Raw genomic sequence first — 10,507 nt, 5'->3', positions numbered from 1 at the left:
CAAAGGATGACTCAGAACGAAAGACTCTGGGGGGTTTTCTCTTTGGGGTCTTGAATGAAAAACATAACAAGGGTTTTGCATAAGAGTGAGGTCATGAGTTTCATGAGGCTTAGGTGCATCATCCTTTTCATCCATTGCAATAGGCAATGGGGCAAATTTACCTATTACAGAGAAAAACTGACAAAGGATCATGGATTGACCAGCTGGTAGATTTCTTTGACATCTCTCCCATTTGGAGAGGAATTTTAAGGGTAGGATTTTGACATTTCTCCCATTTGGAGAAGAATTTTAAGGGTAGGATTTTATGTTTTAATAGTTTAAGGTTTTATGTTGTAATAGTTCTCCTAATCCTCATCCTTGTCGTCCCAGGTGCCATGAATCGGATTGTAAAAAAGGTTTTCTTGGTGCAAACAGAAAGGGGAGATGTCGGATCTCAAGATCTCAGTCCTGAGGTGCTGAGCCACCGAGACCACCTTGGGGGGCTCGGGAGTCCTGGGATGTTGCCAGAAGTGTCTGGTGGCTGGACTTTGGTCCTACACAGGAGACGACAAGGATGAGGGCTTCACCAGGGTGAATGGTGAAGGGATTAGTTAATTAGAGGGTGAGACACAGGGTTTAGGATTTATGTACAGGGGGGTTTAGAGGAGTAAGATGGAGGAATTGGGGTGTGTCCTGTCCTTCTTCTTCTTCTTCTTCTTCTTCTTCTTCTCTTCCATCTTCTTTGGCCATGGTGGCACTCTTGGATTGGTTATTACTGAGAGTGCACCCAGCAATGAGAATAAATGGTATTGGGGAAAAATGATAAATATTGTACACGTAACAATGGGTATAAAGATACGTGGCTGCCCCGGAGGACGGGACAGTGTGCTCATGGCTGACTGCTGAGCAGATCTCTGTTCGGCTGAAAGAACATCTTTTAGATAAACAATTAATAAACATAAAAACCGAAAGAAGAACTGAAGCCTCTTCTCGTCCTTCGATACGCGGGCTGCCCCAAGGCCACCTCGGGCCTTTCCAGGCCCCTCAAACAGCCGAGATAAACCGGACACCTTTCAAAGGTACAGTTTGTTACATGCAGGAAATGGACCTTGCCTACCCCTTATCTGATATTTAGCAAAATAAACCATAAGCTTGGTTTTTTACCAGCTGCGCAATAAGGATGTATTAGACCTAATTCCTTTGGTTTGATTCCACACAACTCTCACAGGTAACACAGTAGAGGTATAAAACTTACCAACCTGCACTGGCCAGTGAAGCCAGGCTTGAAAAATAGCACAGGAGGAGAAACTGTTTTTATCCTTCTGGCTTTTTTAATTATATGCTAAGAAAAATACTGAATAAAATAAATAATATTAAGCTCTGCTTTAGCAAGCCACTTAAAATGCCGAGAAACATGGCCAGCCAACATATAATGGAAGAGTTTGCCTCTGATGATAAATAAAAATAAGAAAACTCCCCTGAAGAGACTTTCCCAAAGGAAAATGTACTTGAACCAATGAGCTCCTGTTTTCCCACAGAGTAATTTTCCTTAATATCAGCATAGCGGGAAATTGGGTGTTATTAGTTTAATCCCTCGACTACACTGAGGAAATACCTCACCCAGAAGAGATTCCAGGCTATGATTTGTTCTGCAGCTGTGCCTGGAGGCCTCAGAGGATCAGAGCCACCAGCCACATGTTTACAATCATAAATAAAACACAATGCCCTTGCTGAACACAGACAAATGCTGTGACATTGTGCCCACTTCCCAGTGGGTACTGGGCTGATCCTGGGCACCCGGAGCCCAGGGGCCTGGCTCTTGGGGTGCTGGGACAATCTGGGAAGAGCAGAGCTGGTCCCTGGGCAGAGGGAGCTGCTGTGGGGAAGGCCACAGCCCCTGTGAGGGCAAGCAGACCGTCTTCTAAACAAAACTGCCATTTCCAGCCCCATCCCCACAGCCCTGCCCACACATCCCAGGGCTGTGCCGGACGCTGGTTCCCCCATGGGGCTGATCCCAAGCCCATTCCATATGCCCATGGCAGGAGGGACAGGCCCCAGCCATAGGCATATGGAATTCTAGGAAGGATCCTGGAGGCAGTGCTGTTCAACTCTCCAGAGCAGTGTAGATGTTTTCTGATCTCAATTTTAAATGAATGAGCATAATCAGGATAAACAGAGGCAGCAATCAAAGGAGGAGGCTTTCTGCCACAGCTGGTACAGGTGAGGTGCCACCTGTGAGGAAGGACACATCCTCTTCTGCCTTGCCAGATCAAAGGGGATGACAAAAAGCTAGAAGAAGGAACACCAAGATGCCCAACGGCCTTGAGTACATGACTGTGAGCATAGACTGAGGGATCTGGGCTTATTTCATCTGGTGAAGTTGGGTTAAGGTTGTGATCCAACAGCAATCTGTGACACTTGGAAGAGAAAGTACCAACTTTGATATAACAAAGCAATTTTTTGCAGTGGCAGATGATATAGGTGTAATGGTTATAAATTGCAGTTTGAGAAATTTAGGTTAGATGCTGTGTAAAAATACTTTTTTCTAGGGTGGCAGTGTGGCACGAGCACAGGTTACATGGTAATGCTGGGAATCCTCTTTCTGAGAGATTCTCAAGATTTGATTAGACAAAGCCATGGCTGCTATGAGACATTGCTGGCAATAGCCCTTACCTCAGCAGGAGGCTGGCCAAGAGGTCTTCAGACATCCCCTCCAGGCATCATCTGTTTTTTTCATCACCTGACTTACCCTTTGGCAATGACACCTCACTGTTAACAACTGCTGAGCTTGGGTGACCCGCTTGGGCAAGATGCCTCACAAGCTTAAAGGGTGAGTCATGAGCAACTTCACCAAAATGACACAATCTAGGACAGGAATGGTCTGATCTTTTCATCATGACCTTAGCTTCCAGTGAAATGCAACAGTTTGTCTGGAGCAAAATCATTTTACCATAGTTTGATTGCAGCAATAGTTTAACAAAGGTCCTTGGAAAATCAGAAGTAATGCAGGACATTCAGAAGAATATCTATTTTTCCATATAGATGTTTGTATTTAAAAACAGAAAGATGCAGTTTCTCAAACTTTCAGGTCAAATACCAAGGTGCACCAAGAGGCAAGAGGGTGTGTTCAGCTAGGTTGTCTGAGGCTGAGGCTATCACAGACCTCCCTTAATTCATCCATGCTTTCCAGGCTGATCAAAGCCAGTATGACTGTTCAGCCAGGGTGGGCCAGCTCAGTCCTGTTCTCTCCCTAAGGGCACTTTCAGTGTCCTCTAATTGCTCCCCCGATTGACTAATTGGTGTTTGATCTTCCTCCTCTAGTCACCTTTGATGTTCTGTTGTTTGTTACAGTCTCTGGTTAGAATTAAGCAATTTTAGACAGTAAGACAGTCCTGTGAACGGGAATGCAGACAAATAATTACTAAAAAGAGAACAAAACAAAACAATGTTCTTTGCCCCAGGGCATTGTCACAATGTCAGTGAAATCGGGGGATCTTGATTTGTAACTCAGGTATCATCACCAAAATATCACACTTGCAGCCGTGCTCTTTCCTGTTGGCTCTTGAATTTATAATGACCTGCCAAGGCAAAACAGCCATTCCACATACAAAGCTTAGATAAGAGTAAGAATAACAGAGTGTGCTAAATTAGTAAATGGAGAAAAAAATTCACTACTAAAACCTGTAGTAATATGGGCACCTTTTGCAGGCAAATCAATGTAATGTACAATTCTCTTCAGTTGCACAGATAGCAATCTTATTCTCCACAATCCTTGCTGTACATGTTCCACTGGCCTCCACTCATCTGTTTGTCCCATCTCATCCACAAAATGGACATTTGGCTGCTTCAGTTCCTTTCTCTCTTTTTGCATAGCTTGGGGAAAGCATAATTTGTTCCCATCCAATTCTGACGGAAAGTAGCAGTATCTTCAAAATATGAGTTATGGCTCTATTATTTATCCTTATTATTTGAAAGTTAGGTGGAAGAATTTTAGAAAATTATCAAATTTTATATTTTTTCTGCTGATTTTTTCGGATTTTGTTTGCTTTTCTTTCATTGCCAATTCTCATTCTATTCTCATTCTCATTTTTCTAGCAGAACAGCCAAAACAGCTCTTAGGTAGTAATAAGTTTGAAACAGACAAGATTGTTGTTTGATTTTTAATTGCTTTTCTGTTGTTGTTGTTTCATGAAAAAAGCAAAATATTTGAAAACCCCAGTGCAATTAAGATGTCCTGTTCTGCAGAGAAACAGATCACAAGAGACCTTGTCCTCATTAACAAGTATCTATTAAGAAGCTGGCAGCTGGCAGGCATTTTAGTACAAAATACTAGCTTTTAAATGGAAAAAAAAAATCCCTGTATCATTTGTAAGACCAATATGAACAACATACTTCTAATATTTATTTGCAACTTTTTTCAGAGGCACCAGAATTGAAAGGACACAGTCATTATTTTTCCATTTAAAATTTAATTTACTTTATTTTTTCATCCTTCTTCATGCTTTCCGTGTCGCTTCTCTTCAATGCACAAAGTTTTTAGGTCTTAGATTAAAAACCAAAACATTAGAAGAGCGACTCCCAATTCCATTTCTATTTTTGAGTGATGAGGTTCATTTTATTTGACTCTTATAAATTTGTGTTATTGAAAAATACCAAGAAAGGTGAACCCTGTGGCACAAGGGTCATGCCTTTGTGCGAGTGCAGGGCCCCAGAGCAGGCAGTGTTTGAGAGACTTGGAGCAGAGAGCTGGAGTTCCTTCTCAGAGAAGGTTTGGGGAGCCCCCTAGGACCAGGGGACACAAGCCAGGACTTACCCAATGGCACAGAACACTGTTGGTTAGCTTGGAAGCAAGGACATGCTTGCAAGGAGCTTGTGAGAACACCTGAAAAATCTTTCTATTTCTCTTCCAGCTGCTTAAAAAAAAAACTCCTCGACTTTTGTTAAAAACCTGTCTTTTTCTATGTTTAAAATAGTTTTGGTCTTCTTTTGGAAAAGAATTCTTAGGCAGATTCTTTTCAAAGCCTGCTCAGGGCCTTGCCACACTCACATTTTGCAGTCCTGCTCATTACAGTCATACTTCTTCTTGACTGCAGTGAGATTTGCAGAAAGAACACTTGGAACATTTAAAACAGATCATTTAATAGATGAGTACTGTTATGAGTATATATGCTGCTATATGCCATTATTGGTGGCATATATACTTAACCTTTTTGTTTTACCTTTTTTTATTTTACCTTTTATCTATGTTTTATCTAAATTTACCATTTTTATTTTGCCTTTTATCTATGGATTTGTTTGTCATGAATGTTTAACTGTGTATCAGATTCCTTAGGAAATAGTGGGTGAATTCAAATGGCAGCTCAAAAAATCAAGGTAAAAGCAAGGTTTATCCAGGATTTTCAAAGGGAAGCATGTGAGAACAATGACTTCCCAAGGTGTTGATCATCTCTGTTCAGACAGCTGCTGATCATGTGTGGACAAGATGCACCATGGAATGGTTTTCATGATCCCTATCTACAGATGAGATCACCTCCTCTGCAGTGCTAGCAGCCTCGCCTGAGCCAGCACATCCAAGGAGAGGTGCAACCTTTGCCATGAATATTGCTATCACTTCTTGCTTGTTTACCCACCTACCCTGAAAAAGTCCCTTTTCATGCCAGTCAGTTCAAAATGGCTTATAATTATACATTCCCAAAAGTTATGGCTACAAAAACTTAGCAGTTCTGCTGATACTGCAGTATCTGTTTTTAGACATACCACATTTTGCTCTTGGTTTTAAGTATTTTGTATCAGCTGTCCTGCAGTAAATGCTATTTCTTAAAAAAGATAATTCCTTTCTCTCTCTTGGAATGAATTATTCTTCCAGACAGTATGCTCTAGACCTTACTCATGGAATAGAAATTCAGCTTAAGTAATTTTCAGAAATTGTCCTCACATGCATTCTGATAACAATAGATGGTACAAATGAGAAGGAGTGAAATAACTACAAGGGAATTTTCAGAAGATAATTTTTTTTGTAAAGGACCATATAACTAAGCAGATGAAAATCAGAGAAATTGGCACCTGATAGAAAGAAGTTTCTCTTGAATAAGCTTGAATTGGTTAAATTAGCTGCTATTACTGTTACCATGCCATGTTCCCAGGAGGAGCAGCAAAACTAGATTTTACTGTGAACTTTTCTCTCTTGTAGTTTTCTGAAAGTGTTAGTGATATAAAGAAAAAATTCTTTTTTGGTCCAAGAGGTATAGCGCAGAAAGGGCTCTTCATTTTTTCTTAGGAAAATAGAGTTTTGGGGTATCAGCATTTTTAATCGGAGATTAACTCCACATATGTATCCGGGAACATGGACATGAGAGATAAATAGGTGTCATGTCATGTGTAGTCAGAAGAGCTGAAATATTGATTTTTAGCAATAAAGGTTAGATATTACTGATATCTGAGCAAGACCTTACTTCTGTCTAGGCCTGAACATGTTGGTGGATGTATTAACAATAATCTGCTTGAATATGAATGTGGCTCACACATCTTGGACATCCATCTGGGCAGACTCCCAGGGCTCCAAGGCATGTATGTGGATTTTGTGAAGTAGCACACTTCACAATTAAGCATTATATGCACATGTGCACACACTAGTCTTTCATGTTAGTGTTAGAAAAAAAAAGAAATTTTCAGTTTCATGCACGTAGAGAATCTCCTTAAAATGTCTCAAGCAAGGACAAGGTGGTCCATACAGAAAACAATTTCTGTCTGAAAATCTGTTTTCATTTTGTTAACATTTCCTTAATGTGTAAATCCAGTAATGACTTCCATTCTCTCATTATAAAGGCCATGGTCAGTGAAGAACTGAATAAAAGCAATTCCAGATGTTAGAATGGTCAGTAAATAGCTTGTTCTTTATAAGCCATTGTCATGGTTTGAGCCTGGCACAGAGCCAGTGCCCCCATGAAAATGCCCTCACCCTGGTGTCTGCTATGAGATGTGACCAGGAATAAGCAAAACAGGCTCCAGCTTAAACATAAAGAACACTTTATTACCTAAACTACAGGAAAATAGGGAAAAACTATAAGGAAAAGGAAAAAGAAAAATTGAAAACCTTACAAAAAACCACTTTCCTCCTCCCCACTACCTGAATTTCCCAATCCGATACATTCTCCCAAATCACCAACTGCCCAGCCTGGCACCACACTTTAGTATACTCAAACTTCAGTTCATGAAGAGGAGAGGAGTCCTTCTTGTTCCATAGGCTTCCCCTGGAAACACACTGAAACCTCGTGTGCTTCCATGTCACTCGGCACCGCCCGGAAAAAGTCCTTTTGCCGCTTGTGACATCTTCCTTCCATGCCCAGTGCTCTCACCACCGTGCATGGACTAGAGCTGCTTTTAGGGTTGTCTTTTAAGGATGCCTTGTCTCACTCCAAAAAGGCACAGTCTCTGCTTTGGGACATCTGTCCCCCCCCTATTTTTCCAACCCCCTGGGGCCGGGGGGTCCCCACGATGAACCCTCCTGGTTCTGAGGCACTGCCTCCCCCTAAGTGCAGTCTCTGTGTCACAGGAACAAACTGAGTCCATGGCCACAAGAAAAGTCCAGCCAAAAGGCCACTCCAAATCATCTCTCCCCATTCAATCATCTCCACGTTCTTCGGGCCAGGTCCTTGTCTCATCTCATCTCCTATCTCCCTTCTTATTCAGCTTCGAGGAGGATTAGCATTTTTGCAAGGCCCCAATCATGAAAGAAAGGGGTTAAAACTTTTAGTCTCTGTCTGTCCCGGAGCTGCGGCACTCCCACACACGCTGCCGCTCCGGCCAGGCACTCTTCTCCCCCTCCTTCTCCTCCTGGGCCGGCTGCTATCACATTTGGTGTCGCCGGCTCTCCTCTCTCCCTCCTGGGGAGGGGGGGGGGAATGTCTGCCCGATGTCTCTTGGGGCTCCTCCACCCTTCCATCCTCGAGGGCCTTCTCACCCCCATCTCTGTCCAGGCCCCGGGCCTACCGCATGGCTGCCCCTCCCCCGCCCAGCAGCAGCGGCTGGACAGGGGAGGGAGATCCGACTTCTTCTCCTCGACGTCCCAAGAGAGCCTGCCAGGGCCAGAGCTCTGCTTTTTAACCCCTGTGTATTCTCGGAGGTGTGTCCAAACCCCACTGGCTACACCAGGTGCCAGTATCAAACTCTCGAACATCCATTGGTTTGACCACAGCATCCCAGAATTCCCACTTCTTCCTGGTCAAACCACCACAGCCATATTATTTTCTAGCTCCGTACTGTTCAGATACCATTGAATTCAGCACATTTACTTCTATTAATTGAAATAACAAACCAATTAAAAAATAACCACAGCCATCTCATAATCACTACCAAAAAATGGAAAAAACATACTGCCTTTTGAATTGTTCCTATTACAAGTACTGGATAGATATAAATTTATGCCTCACTTTCTGTTGTAGTGTGTTGTTAAGTTTCTTGTGTTATTCCCCCAGTTTATGTATTGTTCTCCCCTATTATGTGTAAAATGGTTTCGTTCCCCCAGTTTTTCCCGCCAGTGCTAGCCTGTCAGTTAAGTTGCTATAGTAACCGCTATTCATAGTTGCCGATATGTAATTGCTCCTCCCCTGGTTTCCCTTATAAGTGAAAGTTGTTTCCTCCCTGGGTCCAGTCAATCACTCCCTTTCTCCTCCCAGGTTTCGAGAACCTTCTCCTCTCTGGAGATGGTGGTTGGCTGGGGTCCCAGGACACCTCCTTTACCTTTTGATTATTGGTCTCCATGGAGTGTCAGTTCTGTGAAGTTCATCCCCTCACCTGTCCCGATTGGTTCCGCCTGTACCCACCCCCCTCCTTTATAATCCTGTTTCACCCCCTATGAAAAAACTTTTTCCCGGTTGGTTTCCCCGCGTTTGGATCCCGCAACACCTTCAATAAACCGATGTTTAACCCCCGGGAAATGGTCAGCTCCGTTCCTCTCCAATACCAGCGGTGTAAGCCAGTCCGCAGCCAGCACAGCCCGAGGCCATCAGACGCCGAAGGGTGCTGGCCAGGAATTGCAGAGGGGCGTCGGCCTTTCGCCCACAGCTAGTCGGACTCTAAACTTCGGGCCACATATGCCCTCCTCTGCAACTTTCATAACAAATAACCACAGGAAAGGATCTAAACCACAAGTGTTCCCTAAAGCACAGTTTGAAGCAGTTAGTGCTGCTGTCACCCCAGTGAAGCCTTTGCTGCAGCTGCTGCTCTCCCCAAAGCTGCTGCAGGTATTGATGCCCCTGGGACCGCTCGGTGCCGGCAGCCCCAGAGCCACGGGCGAGGGAACAGCAGGACAAGCAACACCAGAGGAGCCAGAAGCAAGGGAAGTCCTCCAGTGAGGCTTGATCTGACAAGATCTGACAAAGATAACCTGGCCTGAGGTTCTGTCCTTCAGGGGGATATTCACTTTCTGTCAAATGGAAAGTGGGTGCTTGAGCAAAGTAACAGGTACCCACAAATGCAGGTCGTCTGACATAAGGAGTGTTTCAGGGCTGAAGAAAGAAACTTCATCAGTCACCTCCACAGCACTGCTGGTTGCTCCTCAGACATATGCTCAATGTCAGTGTGTGCAGCTCTAATGTTTGGTGTGCAGTAGGAGACAGGTGTTAGTGAAGCAGTTTGACTTTTCAGTCTTAAGAGTTTCTTATTTTCAGATCACAAAAGCCAGACTCATCTAAAGCTAATTTGAGGTTAAACCTTCTCTCATTGGCTGCCTGAATCATGTAGCAAAAGTATCAAAACCTTTGGACGGGGCAGAGTCCAGGGCATAATGCAAAGACAAGGAATAAGTGCAAGTATCAATGGGTGAATATCAGAAAAACTTAATTGCTTCTGAGAAACACCCACTTGGCATGTCTGTGGCACCCTCTAGCTCCACTGTATCCTGCATTCTTTTCCTTCTCGAAAGGGCTGTGCATTATCCCATCACGAGTGTTCCTATATTTTTTTTTCTACTTGCTCAATTTGTATGTCTGCATTTTTGATGGTCTGATAGTCCTGTTTCTTTTACTTCTTACTGACCATGTTTACTTGTTCTGCAGCTTCTTTTTGTGTGTGTGTTTTGATCCTTTCCCAGACAGTTGGGCTAATCATGCTTTTCGAAGGCATTTGCAAGAGAAGTGATTTTAAATGTACAGTCAGTGAATCTGGAGAACCCCCAAATTATTCCTTATCATTCATGAGAGGTAGTGAAGAAAATCAAGTCTACTGTCAGCTGGGTTAAATGTTCTGCTTAGAGATCAATTTCAATCCATTGAAAAAAGTGCCTGTAATGAAAACTCTTCCTCTAGACTTAGATCTGTTTTTCACCACAAAAAGTGCTGAATGAATAATTGATTGCACATGCTCCATTCCACATCTTCCCCACTGCTTTATGAGGAAGTAAAACTCTATATTTAGTGACAAGACAGACCTCAAAGTTATTTGTGCACACAGTTTCTGACATAGTTTTTGTCTTTTTGGTACTACTGAAGCACATAATCCCATTAGTGATTTGAAACAACAAAACCAGAAA

This window comes from Zonotrichia albicollis, chromosome 3 (genome assembly GCF_047830755.1).
Source record: "Zonotrichia albicollis isolate bZonAlb1 chromosome 3, bZonAlb1.hap1, whole genome shotgun sequence".
NCBI classification, from domain to species: Eukaryota; Metazoa; Chordata; class Aves; order Passeriformes; family Passerellidae; genus Zonotrichia; species Zonotrichia albicollis.
The sequence above is the reverse complement of the archived record's forward strand: the minus strand, read 5'-3'. Positions refer to the sequence as shown.